The following is a 17,238-nucleotide window of genomic DNA, read 5'->3' as shown; positions in this document are numbered from 1 at the left end:
GATAGATACTCCTGTTGACTGTGTTATGACAGAAAAACATTTCAAAATTTCTTCATGGCAACTTTATGTCTGCAACAACACTTCCAGTCACCAATTTTGATAAGCTTGACCAATTTGGGTGCATCTATGATTCTTGCAGGTATGATTGGTATCCCTGATCACAGTCCACTTGGTCTGGCTTGCCCTACCTGCAGAAACATCATCCATAGAAGGTTTAGCGGTGAGGGCTTTTTCGTCTCTGGCTCTGAAAAGTGATGAAAACTACTTTTGTTTAGCTCAGCAGATTCCTCACAAACTGACCCACAGGACATACCCCAATGTATTCCTGAACTGTTTGGCACATGTTAAACTGATATTGCATGTCACTCCAGTGCAACTGTTAAGTTACTAAGAATAAAAGAAGAGAATTGAAGGTGTTCTTTGCCAAAACTGGATCATCGGGATTTGTAAACAACAGCCTCGCTGTAACAGTATTACAGTAGTCAAAAGGAAAGCTTACTGGAATGCTATCTAGATACACTGTTCACCTCAATAGCATATCCAGTCCATTTAAAGGTTTGTTCATAGGTTGTTACAATGTATTAAAGACAGTTATAAGAGAAGAGAGGTGGATAGGGGGGGGGGCATATTTCATGATAAAACATTCAAATTTGTTGCTCGGCAGAGAACAACAACGTCAAATTACCTTATTCTCTATTGGTGGCAAGCACTGGTTCCTATAGTTACTACAGTAGATCTCCCATGGAAGCATCAGGATATCTCTTTCTGCTGTCAGAGTTGTTTGGGATTTGTTGTTACCTCATCTAATCAGTTGAGTCCATTGATACCACACCCATTCAAAGTATATCGCTGTGCATGCTGAGGACTTAGCACATCAACTTTCTCTGAAATTGACAAAACAACAGAAAACTAATGAGGAGTGAGTAGGCTCAAAAACACCTTGATGCACATTGGCAGAAGCAGAAAATGCATACCTTTGTGGATTATTTGCTAAATAAGACTCAAAACATTCTCTGTGCAAGGTATTAGCCCTCAGCAGCCACTCCACTTAGGATACAGACCTCATACAACATTGTGCTACAGCTGGTGTAGACTTGGTCTAGGATACTAACGTAGCGCCATTATGAACCTGAGGCCTAGGCCTAAGCTAACAACATTAGGGGTATTTCATGCATTGAAACTGAGTTTTTGTCCTTAGTTAAACACCAGGTACTTCCAACTTTAGCAAAAATAACCCAAAGTATGATTACCATGTACTTTAGGTGCCCACAGATGTCAAATTTCACTGAACTTAGTCGTTCACGTCAAACACACTGCAGGCATTTTGGTCTGATTCTGAAGGATTTTGAATTTCGTGCATTTGGCACCTACTTAGCAGATTCAAGGCAGGAATCATACTACGGAAGCTTTGGTAGGTCAAGGCTTAATGACCCAATATTTGTTGGGGAGGAAAACTGGTTCGAAATGCTCAGAAGGCTATTCTAGCCTAATGTATGGAAACGCACATGCTCTTTGTGGTACTTTAAGGCTGTAATACTAATTTATGCGTAAAAATCACCCAAGCTTGAAATTTTCTGACGTTTGCTTGAAAACCATTTTTAAACACCATAGCAACTACTTTGATCCAAAATTGGGACTTCTAGCACTTAAAATGAAAAATTTGGCATTTTTGCTTCAATCAGTACAAATATTTCTCTAAAAACATGAAGGAAATCTTCTAATTAAACAATCATTTGTGATGAAAGATTTCGATTTCTGAAAAGTTGATGGTCAAGAAAGCATTTAAACAACATTTTCTGACAAACAATTGTGAAATAGATGTCTTATTTAAGTGTATAATATTCCTAAAATCATCACTGATTCACAAGTAGCCCATGTGGTCTAATTGGTTAGGATACGTCGCTTGCGGCGAGGCGCGAGTTCGACTCTCGTCATGGGTATATGACTTCTTTTCTTTCTTTCCCTATATCGTTGTCATTGCTTTTTTGGGTAAAACGGACCACGAGAGACATTAAGTCCCCATCAACGACAATATAAAAATATATATTAACACAGAAACTTCAAATTAAATCGCTCTTTCTCAAATAATTCTTGGAACCATTAACACTTCCTTTTAAGAAAGGAACACCGAATCATTCCATTCATCCACAAGTCTCTGAGAAGAGTTCTTCCCGACATTTAATCTACTACAACTTAAGACAATGACCTCTGGTATTCCTACCCTTTGACAACGAAAAAGTCACTAAAAGCCAAGTATTCAAAACTTTGGACAATCTTGTCCACTTGAATTAATTCCCCTCGCAACCTTCTCATTCCCAGGGTGATGAGATTGAGAATGCCATGCCTATCATGATTGGAAACACCCGTCAGTGATTGAATAGAACTATAAGTACGACCCATTCGTCTTTGAACTTTCTTCCAATAGTTCCTTGTCTTAATAAAAGTAAAGACTGCAAGCCTGAATATCATTCTTAAGATGAGGCCTTGCCAACTGCTTATAAGATCTATCAACAATTTCTGTCCTTAAATATTTACAATTTCACATTATCGTACCAAACAGTCTATATTTTGTGTAAAAAGGAAGTATCTAGCTCAGTCATTTAACCTTCGAGATTCAGATTTTTAACTATTATTTCTCAAAAACTGAACCAATATTGGCATTGACTTATAATAGCTGTACAATTACCAAGTAATTGAGAAAAAAAAAGAATTTAAAGAAACTTTGTAAGAAATATCATTTCATGAATTATATGACTTTAGTAAATAACTTTCAAACAACAGAAGAAACACGAGCGTCCCCCTATTGATCTCCTCATTCTGTTTATACCAAGGAGGAAGAGAATGTGAATGGTGAGGGTTCATAAGAAAATACTATTTCATGAATTATATGACTTGAGTACATATCTTTCAAACAATTGAGAGAAATTTGTGAAGTAATCAAATTTGGCCTATACATAGGAGAGCTCATCGAATGAAAGTATATGCACAAGTGTCCCATTGATATCCACATTCTGTTTGTAGGTCAGCTAACTACCATTTCACGCGGCAATGTCGGATATGGTGTGTGCGTCTTTATCGGGGGTTAAGCTTGTATACAATTGTATATAGTAGCTGGTTGTCACTAACGTCCGTCTAAGTACATAAATAAGGAGTACAGCTGTCTACTGAAGCATGGAAAAGAAAAGAGAAAAGGTCAACTCCTAGATATAGCTTGGTTCAATCAGTACAAATATTTCTCTTAAAACATGAAGGAAATCTTCGAATTAAACAATCGTTTGTGATGAAAGATTTCGATTTCTGAAAAGTTGAAGGTCAAGAAAGCATTTAAACAACGTTTTCTGTCAAAAAAATGTAAAATAGATGCCTTATTTAAGTGTATAATATTCCTAAAATCTTCACTGATTCACAAGTAGCCCATGTGGTCTAATTGGTTAGGATACGTCGCTTGTGGCGAGGCGCGAGTTCGACTCTCGTCATGGGTATATGACTTCTTTTCTTCTCGTTGTCATTGCTTTTTTGGGTAAAACGGACCACGAGAGACATTAAGTCCCCATCAACGACAATATAAAAATATATATTAACACAGAAACTTCAAATTAAATCGCTCTTTCTCAAATAATTCTTGGAACCATTAACACTTCCTTTTAAGAAAGGAACACCGAATCATTCCATTCATCCACAAGTCACAAGCTTGTCGCCCCCCCCCCGTCGCCCCCACTGGGATTTTGGGTGTCGATAAAAAATTACATGTGCGAAAAATATATCGTTGGTCTGAATGGTCTGGAATCTCCATGATGACCACTCATGAACGACCCTTCGACCGCGGACCGGCAGTAGGCTATACAGTTGCTGAAAAACCGGACGTGACATATTGCATATGCCGGGTTTTCACTTCTGGGACGTACGCTGATGTTCTTAAAACCGCCAAATTTTCAAGAAAGGAGACAATACTATCGCTGAGAATCAGTCTTTCACCCTAATAATGTTTCAGAGGGATGTTGAGGAAACTTTAGAGCAACTTACAAGCATGGGCGTCAATCCTGGGAGGGGGGGGGGAGGAACTTGGGACACGTCCCCCACATTTCGATGGGTGGGGGACACACTATCAAATGTCCCCCCCCCACACACACACACAAACATATTTTAGTGTCGTGGCTCTATTTGGTTAGGGCTTACACATCTCAGACTTCATATCATCGAATATTAGAAGTTCAGTTCTATGAAACGTGACCGAGAGTTTTCACATCGGTATGACCTGCAACTTTGTCTGTGTGTCGCGACGAGCGAAATTTGCGATTGAAACCACGAGCTGTGTGCGGATAATGGTGCAGCAGGAGCCTACAACTAGTTCAAGAAGTCATGGCACTTCATAGCTAGAGCCAAAGCCTGTACATATTTGTTGTTTAGTTGTAGATGGTGTTTCAAAGACGGTGCCCGTTCCCTAATATTGGGGAAATAGGGAGCATATTCCGTAAAAATTAAGGCCGCATGAACTTTATTGCAGATTTCCTGAATGACGAATTTGTAATTTTCTCCCGAAATCACGCAACTAGCCATCGATGGCTGCTATCCAGCCTGGCAAGTGCCATCTCCAGCGATCTGGCAGGTATTAAAATATGAAATTTTCTTGCTACGCTGCGCGCCAACCGATGGTGGCGCTCCGCTTACGGAATACTCGAATCGATTACGTCCCCCCAAGTTTCAAATCGGATTGACCCCCCTGCTTACAAGGCCTGGGAAGTGTCATTTCCGACGATCTGGGAGGCCTTTTAGCTAAAAATTTTTGCTACGCTGCGCGCCAACCCATAATGGCGCTTAGATGGTAACAAGACGCCCTCCCAGGAAATGGTCAAGCCCCCCGCGCCCTGTCCCTACTGAAAAATTCCTGGCTACGCCACTGATTATATGACTTTAGTAAATAACTTTCAAACAACAGAAGAAACACGAGCGTCCTCCTATTGATCTCCTCATTCTGTTTATACCAAGAAAGAAGAGAATGTGAATGGTGAGGGTTCATAAGAAAATACTATTTCATGAATTATATGACTTGAGTACATATCTTTCAAACAATTGAGAGAAATTTGTGAAGTAATACAATTTGGCCTATACATAGGAGAGCTCATAGTATGTAAGTATATGCACACGTGTCCTGTGATTCTACTTCCCCATTACACTTCACCACGGAACTACTTGAGATTGTATAATTGAGGATTAGCTTCAGTGTGTGATTGGATTTGGAGAGAGTAGACGTATTTTGCGGCTCTCTCTCCTTTGCATGGTTTAACGTTGAGGGTTTTGTTAACAAAACCGTCGCGCTTGAACTATGTGCTTCAGATAGTGTTGTGCCTGCCACCTTTTGTCTTGCTCTTTAACAAGCTTGTGTTCAATTACGTAACAAAAAATTCGCACAGCATTTAAACATGCTGTCGGGTCATTTCAATTTCTTGTCACTTGCAAACGAAGCCTCTAGCACGTAAGTTGGTTTGTTCTGGTGTTGTTGCGAGCACTTGAGAGTCGCTGTACGATACATGGCTAAATAATAATACTAGCCTTTAGAACCTGCATTATTGTTGTAGGCATACGTTACACTTACAGGCGGCACACATGTTGCATGAGCAGCATTTTGCTGGCGTTATGCTTTAACTTGTTTAAGCTTTGCAGTAGCAGTATTTTGCTGTCTATCTGCGTTCTGCTTAAATTAATATTAGCCGTAATTGCTAATTACGTTATAACTACCCAATTGGCATTTTGCTTCGGGGTTTAATTTTTGACTGTGATGGACTTAGAGTTCCAGGCAGGACCTGACTTACCTTCGCCTTCGGGAGAAGGAAGTTCTGGTACACAAATCGCCCAAAGCGATGTAAAAGATATGCTTGCTCAAATGCATGCACAGATTAAATTGTTGTGCCAGAAAGTTATTCCTGGCAATGAAGAGAAAGCTAAAAATGAGGTAGCAACCTCTGCTGAAAATCGACCTCTTTCTGAGGCTTGTTCTCTTCCCCCTCACAATTAGGAGGGGATATCTTTGGACTATGATGATGAGCTTCTAGACTTATTGAACTCACCAGATGATACTGCTAATGAGAATGATGATCTCATCTCTCTTCTTGAAAGTTCTTCAGAACTTGAAAAGAAAACTGTAAAAATCTCTACGGAGGAACAAACTGCTTTTAGTAACATTGTTTCTAGCCTTGATTTGGGCAATAAAGTCGGTACTGCGGTACTAGAAAAGGTTGCAAATTTGGTCAAAAATATTTGTTCCAAAAAATTGGCACCACAAAAACTGAAAGAAAAGATGGAAAAATATCAACATCCAAGCAATATGGAACTATTGCAGACATCTCAGGTCAACAAATTGATCTGGGACAATATTCAGCTGCAAGCTAGAACCAAAGATTTGAGATTACAAAAGATACAGTCAGGGGAACGTTAATGATTGCTCTGAATTATCTAATTAATGATGTATTGACTGGCAAGGCTGGTCAGGATAAGGAGAATGTCCTGTTGAAGTTGACAGATGCCTTGGCCTTTCTTGGTTCATCTAACATAGACTTGAACCATTTTCGGCGTGATCTTTTCAAGCCGGAACTTAAGGCAGAGTATAAAAATCTTTGTTCAAACTCAGTGCCTATGTCTACTCTGTTATTTGGGGATGACATATCGCAGCAAGTGCGTGACATAACCGATGCAAATCAAATGAGCAAGTGTTGCTTAACTCCCACTAGAGGGAGAGCTAGAGGTGGAGGTTTTAGAGGTAAAATCAATTATCGTGGCCCATACAGAGGAGGCAACAGACGCTACCAGCCTTTTTTAGGCCAGCGTCACCGGCAGTACACAAATCAACTGCCGGGAAATCCTCAGAAAAGCATGAGGAATTAACAAGAGGTAAGGTATGTGTCAATTCTGTTAGTGTACATTCTTTACAGCCTTGTAAAACAAAGCAATTACCCATTGGCGGCCGTTTGAAACATTTTCTACAGCACTGGCAAGAAATCACAACTGACTCGGTTATACTAAGTTGTGTTCATGGCTATGACATCGAATTTGATGAAGAAAAGCCAATTCAGTATAGTAGATCCAAAACAAAATATATATGCTCTAATTCAATCGAAGAGCTTCTTTTAGGTAATGAAATATCTAAACTTCGGGAAAAGAATGTTTTGGAAGAAACATCCCATTCCCAAGGGGAATTTATTTCATCAGTGTTTCTCAGGCCTAAGCCAGATGGTTCTCTCAGAATGATATTGAATTTAAAGAACCTAAATGAAAGTGTCAAATATTACCATTTTTAAATGGATACTTTGCAGGCTGCATTACGGCTAGTAGAGCCGCAGTGTTTCATGGCTTCAATTGACCTGAAAGACGCCTATTATTCAGTACCTATTAGTTCTTCAAGTCGAAAATTTTTGAGACTTGCGTTCAAAGACAAACTTTATCAGTATACTTGCCTACCAAATGGGTTGGCCTCAGCACCTCGCATTTTTACTTAACTACTCAAACCTATTCTGGCTGAGCTCAGGAATTGGGTATTTCTTGCCTGAGCTACATTGATGATATTTATATCCAGGCTAATACCAAAAGTGCATGTGTTTCTGCAGTGCATACAGCTGTACAATTTTTTTCAGAAATTAGGCTTCATTATTCATCCCGAAAAATCAGTACTAGAACCAAGTACTAAGCTATCTTTCCTTGGATTTGTGCTTGATTCCCAACATATGACTGTTCGGCCAAAACCCAAAAGGATAGAATCTGCCTTAAATGAGATACAAAAATGTAAGGGCAAACACAAAAAGACTATCAGGGACTTGGCACATATCATTGGTATCCTTGTCTCTCGTTTCCCAGGAGTTAAATATGGACCCCTTCATTACAGGGATATGGAAAAACTTAAGATTTCTCTGTTGAAAAAATACAAGGGAAATTTTGATACAGAAATAGAATTGACCGAGGGGGACTATACAGAGCTGAAATGGTGGTTAGAGTCCCTTCCGCTTGCATGCATGCATATCTTAGAGCCTAACCCAGATATTGTACTAGAAACTGATGCTTCTCTGGTAGGATGGGGTGCTTTTTGCCCGACCCTCTCTACACGGTCACAAGGAAAGTGGAATACCGTTGAGAAAACATATCACATAAATGTGCTTGAACTCCTTGCTATCTATTTTGCCCTAAAAACGTTATGCTTAAAGGGCGATCATACGCATATAAGAATTTTATCTGACAGCTCGACAGCTGTTGCATACATTAAGGCTATGGGAGGTACTCATTCGTCACAATGTAACAAAATAGCAAAAGCTATATGGGAATGGTCTGCATCAAACAAAGTGTGGTTGTCTTGTTGTTACTTGCCGGGCAAGCTTAATGTCCATGCTGACATGCTGTCCAGTACATTTAAGAGTAACACAGAATGGATGCTAAATCCAGAAATATTTCATGCAATTTCTTCCCTGTGGGGGAACTTTGATATTGATTTATTTGCATCTCGTACAAATAAACAACTCGCTCCCTTTGTTTCATGGCGACCAGACCCAGATGCCTTATTCATTGATGCATTCTCTTTTAATTGGCATAAGTACATCTTTTATGCTTTTCCCCCCTTTAGCCTAATTGCCAGAGTACTGCAAAAAATACAAAGGGACCAGGCAAGAGGAGTAATTGTGGTACCTTTATGGCCAACTCAGAACTGGTACACAAAACTGTTACACATGACCATAGCTATTCCAAGGTATTTACCGTTGGGGAAAGAAGTCTTACTTCTATCCGAAGACAGAAGCAAACTGCACCCCCTTCATCACAACATTCAGTTGGTTGCATGCCTGTTGTCTGGCAACGCTTCCGAAACCTTGACATTCCAGAAGAAATTTCCAGAATCCTAATGGCATCCTGGAGGGTATCCACTCAAAAACAGTACAGCACTTATCAAGATAGGTGGTTTAAGTTCTGTTCAAGGGAACAAATTGATTCACTTCATCCCTCTGTAAATCAGGTGCTTGACTTTCTAACGAGTCTTTACAATGCTGGCCTTAGTTATAGTACCATTAACACTGCACGGTCATCGCTTTCTGCATTATAGGATCATGAACAAAGAAATACTATTGGCTCACATCCTCTCATCAGGCCGTTTTCTCAAAGGAATTCTCGAATTGAGAACCCCATCCCCCAGATACACGACAATGTGGGACGTGTCTATTGTGTTGAACTATCTCCGGTCTCTTCATCCTACATTATCATTGACTTTAAAGCAATTAACCCATAAGTTAGTAATGCTTGTTGCTTTGTTATCTGCTCAGAGACTACAAACTCTGCAATTATTAGATGTCAATAATCTTCATTTGGATGGGAAGGAAGCTGTTTTCTTCTTACCTATTAAATTAAAGCAGTCACGGCCTGGTTCCAATCCATTAAGAGTTGTGTTGGCATCATACCAGGCTGACATGAATCTTGATGTTCATCATGTACTTCAGCATTATATTAACGTCACATCCTCATTAAGAGGAGCAGAATCGCAACTTTTCATTAGTTATGTTCCACCACATAAACCAGTAACGAGAAATACTTTATCACGATGGATTAAACTTGTTTTGGAGGAGGCTGGGGTTGATGTAGTTCAATATGCGGCCCATAGTACCAGGGCAGCCTCTACCTCCGCTGCAGATTCAAGAAATCTGCCTGTAGAAGATATTTTACGTACAGTAAGGTGGGCCTCGGAAAGAACCTTTGCTCAGTATTACAAAAAACCTATTGTCAGTAACAAAACTTTTGCAATGGCAGTTTTGGATGCATAAGTGTAAAAGTAGTTCTACTATATGCATTACATAAAAAGTGTGGTATAATTTTACAGATGGGTTATGTATAGGTATGAGTTGATATACATACTTCAAGATGTAGAAGTGATGTAACAATGTTTTGAATATTCCTCAAAGAGGATGCTATGATAGATTTTATTCACAAGAATGAGATTTTTTTTTATTTTTGATTTCCAAAGTATGGAAAGTAACTATGTTATGTTATCCTTTGTACCAAGTGGTAATGAAATTACCTCAGTTCTTGTTTAAAAAGAAAAGAAATGTTTCTGTTGCTCAGCAAGCATATTAAAAAAGATACAAACTTTGAATTTGTGTTCGTTTGTAATCTTTCTGTTCGTATGCGCTTGAACACTGCTTTGAAATCTCAAGTAGTTCCGTAGTGAAGTGTAATGGGGAAGTAGAATCGTTAAATTAAACGAGACCATAGGTTGAAGTTTGATTGAGATTCTACTGAGACATTACACGAACGAAGGGATTACTTGCCCTCTCATGTAATGCATTCTCATGCAGGATTATTATCACATAATTTTCCATCCCAGAAGTTCGTGGTGTTCAATCGCATATGGTAACTTTAAAAACTGAAGCTAATCCTCAATTATACAATATCAAGTAATCCCTTCGTTCGTGTAATGTCTCAGTAGAATCTCAATCAAACTTCAACCTATGGTCTCGTTTAATTTAACGATTGATCTCCACATTCTGTTTGTAGGTCAGCAAACTACAAGTTTCATTGGGCAATGTCGGATATGGTGTGTGCGGCTTTAATGGGGGTTAAGTTTGTTTACAATTGTAGTAGCTTGTTGTCACTAACGTCCGTCTATGGACATAAGGAGTTTAGCTGTCTACTGAAGCGTGGAGAAGAAAGGAGAAAAGGTCAAATCCTAGATATAGCTTGGTTCAATCAGTACAAATATTTCTCTAAAAACATGAAGGAAAACTTCTAATTATACAATCATTTGTGATGAAAGATTTCGATCTCTGAAAAGTTGAAGGTCAAGAAAGCATTTAAACAACGTTTTCTGTAAAAAAAAAATGTAAAATAGATGCCTTTTTGAAGTGTATAATATTCCTAAAATCATCACTAATTCACAAGAAGTCCATGTGGTCTAATTGGTTAGGATACGTCGCTTGCTGCGAGGCGCGAGTTCGACTCTCGTCATGGGTATCTGACATCTTTTTTTCTTTCCCTATATCGTTGTCATTGTTTTTTGGGGTAAAACGGACCACGAGAGACATTAAGTCCCCATCAACGACAAAGTTCAATACAAAGTTCAATACAGGGAAATTTGAAATGCAGCTACTGTATTGGTCAAGACAAATTGGTGTGGACACGGTATAGCATGTCCCCACTACTGAAAAAGTTGGTGGGGACGCGTCCCGCTGTCTTCACCAGGATCTGCGCCCATGGTTTGGAGGCTGTTTATCGTGGAACGCCATTCTAGCTCACTGATATGATGTGATATCTGCTGTTTGCTTTACAAATTCGAATAATTTTGTCACTGTTCCTCTTTCTCTTCCCGTTTTCTTGCCTTATTTTCTACTCCATCCTTTTCTCCTTTTCTCTCTTTCTTTTTTTCTTTTCCTTCCTTCACCTCGTTGAAGTTGGCAAGTGTATACAGTTCCAAAGCTATTCAACAGCAACAAAACGTTATTTATGTGTCTGTTGTGGGGTGAAGTTAGTGGTATGAGCTACAAGTTCCGATACGTAAGGTGGGGAAAAGGGGCTAGAAATAATGTGTGGGTCAATTCTAACTCGGTTTTCGGTCGTTAATTGTTGATGTAGCCTACCAGGTAAAAGGTTGAAATAACTTTAACAATTTCAAATTTAATAATTTGATTTATTATGCCATTTGGAGCACATAACATAGGCTATAACAGAACATTACTGGCAAAAACTAGGGGGGTTGATTGTGTGGGCCAACCCCCATCTTCAAAAAGTGGGGGATTACCCCCCCCCCCCCCCCCAACCCCCACCCCCACCCCCACCCCACTGTTTCTCCGCCACTGCTCTAGACCAAGTAAAACCATTTTGAATATGTTTAAATCAAACTTATCAAAGATCTAGGGTGTTTCACTTTCCCATTTTCATCTAAGAAACTGACCGAATATTTTGTGAAAGACTAAGTATCTAGCTCAGTCATTTTAATTGGCGAGACTTAGATTTTAAGGATTATTTCTCAAAAAATAATTAAAACCATTATTGGCATTGATTTAAAATAGCTATATAATTACCAAGAAATGGAGAAAATAAGAAGAAAGAAACTTGATTAGAACTATTAAGTAACTTATTAACTATAAGTAGCCCATGTGGTCTAATTGGTTAGGATACGTCGCTTGCGGCGAGGCACGAGTTCGACTCTCGTCATGGGTATATGACTTTTTTTCCTTTCTTTCCCTATATCGTTGTCATTGCTTTTTTGGGTAAAACGGACCACGAGAGACATTAAGTCCCCACCAACGACAATATGAAAATATATATTAACACAGAAACCTCAAATTAAATCGCTCTTTCTCAAATAATTCTTGGAACCATTAACACTTCCTTTTAAGAAAGGAACACCGAATCATTCCATTCATCCTCAAGTCTCTGAGAAGAGTTCTTCCCGACATTTAATCTACTACAACTTAAGACAATGACCTCTGGTATTCCTACCCTTTGAAAACAAAAACTAAAGTCACTAAAAGCCAAGTATTCAAAACTTTGGACAATCTTGTTCACTTGAATTAATACCCCTCGCAACCTTCTCATTCCCAGGGTGATGAGATTGAGAATCCCATGCCCCTCATGATTGGAGACATCCATCAGTGAGTGATTTGAACTGTTAGTACGACACATACGTCTTTGAACTTTATTTTCCAAAAACTCCTTGTCTTAATAAAAGTAAAGACTGCAAGCCTGAATATCATTCTTAAGATGAGACCTTGCCAACTGCTTATAAGATCTATCAACAGTTTCTCTCCTTAAATCCTTAGGGGTTTAGTTTGACAAGGCAAGTGAAAACAACATTAAATAAAAACTAAAAACAAGAAACAAAAAGAAATGTACACTGCTAATGAATGATGCATAAAACATGTGCCTTATGTTTACTTTTTCTTTACTTGTATACGTTGTTGCTTTCATGTATATAATCATTTTGTTGTGTGTGTAATTATTAATCGTGCTTGAACGTGACCAACGAAAGTTATGATTATTGCCAAGTATTCTTAATGTAGCCTCTTTCCTTGAGATTAAATCTGTGTTGATTGCATCATCATGTGCTCAGTGCTTACGAGGGCCATCAGTCTCAAATAATGGGGAATCGACGCATAGCCTACCAATTTAAATCAATGATATGTCAAATTAAACTAGTATAAGTCCATTAAAATCGACATCTACTAGTTTAAATCGATGATATGTCAAATTAAATCGGTAGAAGTCAATTTAAACTGCTAAAAACTGGTATAAGTCCTAGGAAGTCGGTATATGTCGATTTAAATCGGTCTATATCGATTCCCCACGATTCGAGACTAATGGTCAGCCACACAGTGCGTCCACATTGTCTATTACACCGACATGTGACAAACAATCTTCTTTCGACATCCGGTTAGAATACATCCACAGTCGTCTACAGGCAATGAGTCACATGAACAAGAGCAGGAAGCAAGTTCACGTCAGGTCAATAAATAAGAAAGAACGACTGCTTAAAGACTAAATGAATAGATTCTTTGCAATTTCGGTCAACATATATAAACCTAGTAAGGACAATATTGTCTGAGCAGTTTAAGGGATTGTTCTGACGTTACTGTAAAAATAAAAGAATTGTAAATATCAAAGAATTGTCCGTCTGATATTTACCGCCCAATGTCCTTGATATATTCCCAATCAATACCGCAATTTTCTCGTTTTTCACAAAAACAACCCATATGCAAACTTACAATAACTCTGTGCTTAAATATCGCAAATCCTCATTAAGTAAACTCACATGCTTGACACTCAACCCAAAGTCTGTAAATATAATAATGATAATAGTACTTTAGTAAGGTAAGGTAAGTACAACAAATTTCGTCACTTTTAATTGTTTAAGCCCTTTTAAAATCATTCCACCACCTATAATGCCCCTTAATGACGTTTATAATGTCCTTGATATCGTGTCCTGCTGGAAGGCTAGTGTTCAAGTCTTTAAATAAGGCAGGAACCTTCAAAATTTAAGATTAAAGGTGATACCATTCGAGTCGTGGTATTTGACAGTGTTCGCACTTTTCGATTCTTTAATTGCACATTTCGACATACAGATGCAGCACAGTGACTACAATAGTTCTTTCACAAGCGTAGTATACAGATAGACACATATCCGAAATGTGATATGTTACACACCACCCCCTCCCTCCCCTCCTCCATCCCAACCACCTCCGGTCCCTGGTCAAGTTAGAGTTCTTGACAATTACGAATATCAACTGTTGGCAACATTTATGCCGGAATTGGAGAGTTAAAGTACGAAACGCCTGCATTGAAATATCTTTCCATTAGAAGCAAACAATCAAATTTCGCCAAAATTTGGACAGGAAAAAGACCCGCCTATAACAAATTCGAAATGCCCATTTCGACAGGGCGAATTTCGCAAATCGTTCAAATCTGGAAACCTTGTATTAAAGGATCCTAAATCCTTTAATGTTTCTTCTCTATAGTCCGCTCTACACCTCCCGCTACAAGTAAATTACAAGTAATTATGCCAAAACTCAGCTTCTTTCCTCTCGGAGGGCACAGAGGAAGTGGGTTGGGATGGGTGGGTCCAGAGATGGTACAAACCTTGTGTAAACGGAAAACAAATCGGAATTGTTTAATCGACAGGTGTCGAAATTTGAATAAGTCGGGGGGCCTACTGTAGTTTATTGTTTCTAACAAAATGTGCAAACTAAGTTAAGTATGAATAAAACAGAGCAATCTTGAAATGGCCTCTGCTAATTTCATCATATCAGTAATTGTATTAATGGCTTGTTCAAACTAAATGTTTAAAAAGGCAGAAAGACCACGTGACTGCTGGATATTTGGTCCACCACTTATTCCATAGCCCCCTCCTCAAGACAAAATCGATCAGGCGAATTCGACATAGTCCTTTCGACATGTCGAATAAAGAAAACCTCAGCTGTAAATTTCAATTAACAGTAATTATGGCACATGTTTTGTTTTCCTTAGAATCCAAAAGTACAAGACTACACAACATTGCATAACAAACCCCCTCCCCGACGCCTCGCGCTGATATGTCGCTCTCACAACTATAACTTCGACCGGTCGAATTGATAAGTACATGTTATATGTGAATATCCTGTGTGATTTATGACACATCTTTACCACCGCACCTCTCTTGTATCGTTTTAGACCCCTCTAACATATCGTTTGTAATAAAGGCTGTTTTAAAAGAATTCAAACAGAGGAAGGCATAACATTCCCCCTCCCAAACTCCTTGAGCTCATCTGTCGCTCTCACAAATATAACTTCGACCGGTCGAATTAATCAATACATGTAAAATGTGAATATCCTGTTTGACGTATGACACATCTTTACCACCGCACCTTTCCTATACCGTGTAATACCCCTCTAACATATCCGTTGTAATGAAGGCTGTTTTTAAAGAATTCAAAAAGAGAAAGGCATAACATAACCCCTCCCAAACTCCTTGCGCTCTTCCGTCGCTCTCACAATTATAACTTCGACCGGTCGAATTAACAAAAACATGTTAAATGTGAATATCCTGTGTGATTTATGACACCTTTTTACCACCGCACCTCTCTTGTATCGTTTTATGCCCCTCTTACTATCCTTTGTAGTAAAGGCTGTTTTAAAAGAATGCACACGGAGAAAGACATAACAAACCCCCTCCCCAAGCCCTCGCGCTCATCCGTCGCTCTCACAATTACTTCGACCGGTCGAATTAATCAATACATATAAAATGTGAATATCCTGTGTGATTTATGGCACAACTTAACCACCGCACCTCTCTTGTACCGTTTTATACCTCTCTAACTCTATCCTTTGTAATAGAGGCTGTTTTAAAAGAATGCAAACAGAGAAAGTCATAACATAACCCCTCTCAAACGCCTTGCGCTCTTCCGTCGCTCTGACAAATATAACTTCGACCGGTCGAATTAATAAATACATGTAAACTGTGAATATGTTGTGTGATTTATGACACAACTTAACCACCGCACCTCTCTTGTACCGCTTTAGACCCCTCTAACATATCCTTTGTAATAAAGGCTGTTTTTAAAGAATTCAAAAAGAGAAAGGCATAACATAACCCCTCCCAAACTCCTTGCGCTCTTCCGTCGCTCTGACAAATATAACTTCGACCGGTCGAATTAATAAATACATGTTATATGTGAATATCCTGTGTGATTTATGACACATCGTTACCACCGCACCTCTCTTGTATCGTTTTAGACCCCTCTAACATATCCTATGTAATAAAGGCTCTTTAAAAGAATTCAAACAGAGAAAGGCATAGCATACCCCTCCCCAACCCCTTGAGCTCATCTGTCGCTCTCACAATTATAACTTCGACCGGTCGAATTAATAATTCCATATAAAATGTGAATATCCTGTTTGATTTATGACACATCGTTACCACCGCACCTCCCTTGTACCGTTTTAGACCCCTGTAACCTATCCTATGTAATAAAGGCTCTTTAAAAGAATTCAAACAGAGAAAGGCATAGCATACCCCTCCCCAACCCCTTGAGCTCATCTGTCGCTCTCACAATTATAACTTCGACCGGTCGAATTAATAATTCCATATAAAATGTGAATATCCTGTTTGATTTATGACACATCGTTACCACCGCACCTCCCTTGTACCGTTTTAGACCCCTGTAACCTATCCTTTGTAATTCAGGCTCTTTTAAAAGAATTCAAACAGAGAAAGGCATAACATTCCCCCTCCCAAACCCCTCGCGCTCATCTGTCGCTCTGACAATTATACCTTCGACCGGTCGAATTAATAAATACATGAAAAATGTGAATATCATGTGTGATTTATGACATATCTAAACCACCGCTTCTCTTGTACCGTTTTAGACCCCTCTAACGTATCCTGTGTACAAAAGCCTCAATACAAAAAAGTTGTTTCAGAGGAGGGGCTATAGATAATTTAGATAAAATCACTTCGACCGGTCGAATTTTGAGGTACAATCGTTGTTACATTTCAATTGCAGTAATTTCGACACTGCGTCTGCTTCGTTTCTTTAATCCCTAAGACAGTTTTCGACATCTTAAAAAAAAAATCTAATGGACAACGACCCGACCTCTCTTCCATTTCATAGCATTCTTCAAAACTCTATAGCACCCCCCCCCCCCCCTCGCCTTCCAATTCATCCTCACTTCATCCACTCCCACAATAGGCTGATTGCCTAAATTGACAAATTTATGTGAAATGTGATTTTTTTTTCTACTGACTTT

The 17,238-nt window shown here is 39.0% G+C and overlaps 1 protein-coding gene and 1 long non-coding RNA gene across 4 annotated transcripts in view; one reads left to right on the top strand and one right to left on the bottom strand.

Moving 5' to 3' along the window:
• The window catches only part of LOC139975557 (uncharacterized), a 466,508-nt gene that overhangs the window by 191,568 nt on the left and 257,702 nt on the right, over window positions 1–17,238 (bottom strand). The window contains exons 1-3 of one of the 3 annotated variants that reach the window (XR_011795778.1): window positions 1,251–1,455; window positions 686–884; window positions 189–244 (exon numbers count right to left, since the gene is read on the bottom strand). This is a non-coding gene — a long non-coding RNA (uncharacterized lncRNA). Of the gene's footprint in view, window positions 1–188; window positions 245–685; window positions 885–1,250; window positions 1,456–17,238 lie in introns of those variants that run through there. The other 2 variants (XR_011795776.1, XR_011795777.1) reach the window with 2 other exon arrangements.
• Window positions 1–17,238, top strand: part of LOC139975537 (uncharacterized) — a 93,158-nt gene that overhangs the window by 26,641 nt on the left and 49,279 nt on the right. The gene's annotated exons all lie outside the window — the stretch shown is intronic.

This window comes from Apostichopus japonicus, chromosome 11, assembly GCF_037975245.1.
Source record: "Apostichopus japonicus isolate 1M-3 chromosome 11, ASM3797524v1, whole genome shotgun sequence".
NCBI lineage: Eukaryota > Metazoa > Echinodermata > Holothuroidea > Aspidochirotida > Stichopodidae > Apostichopus > Apostichopus japonicus.
Note: the sequence above shows the minus strand (reverse complement) of the source record. Positions and strands in the feature narration are given on the sequence as shown.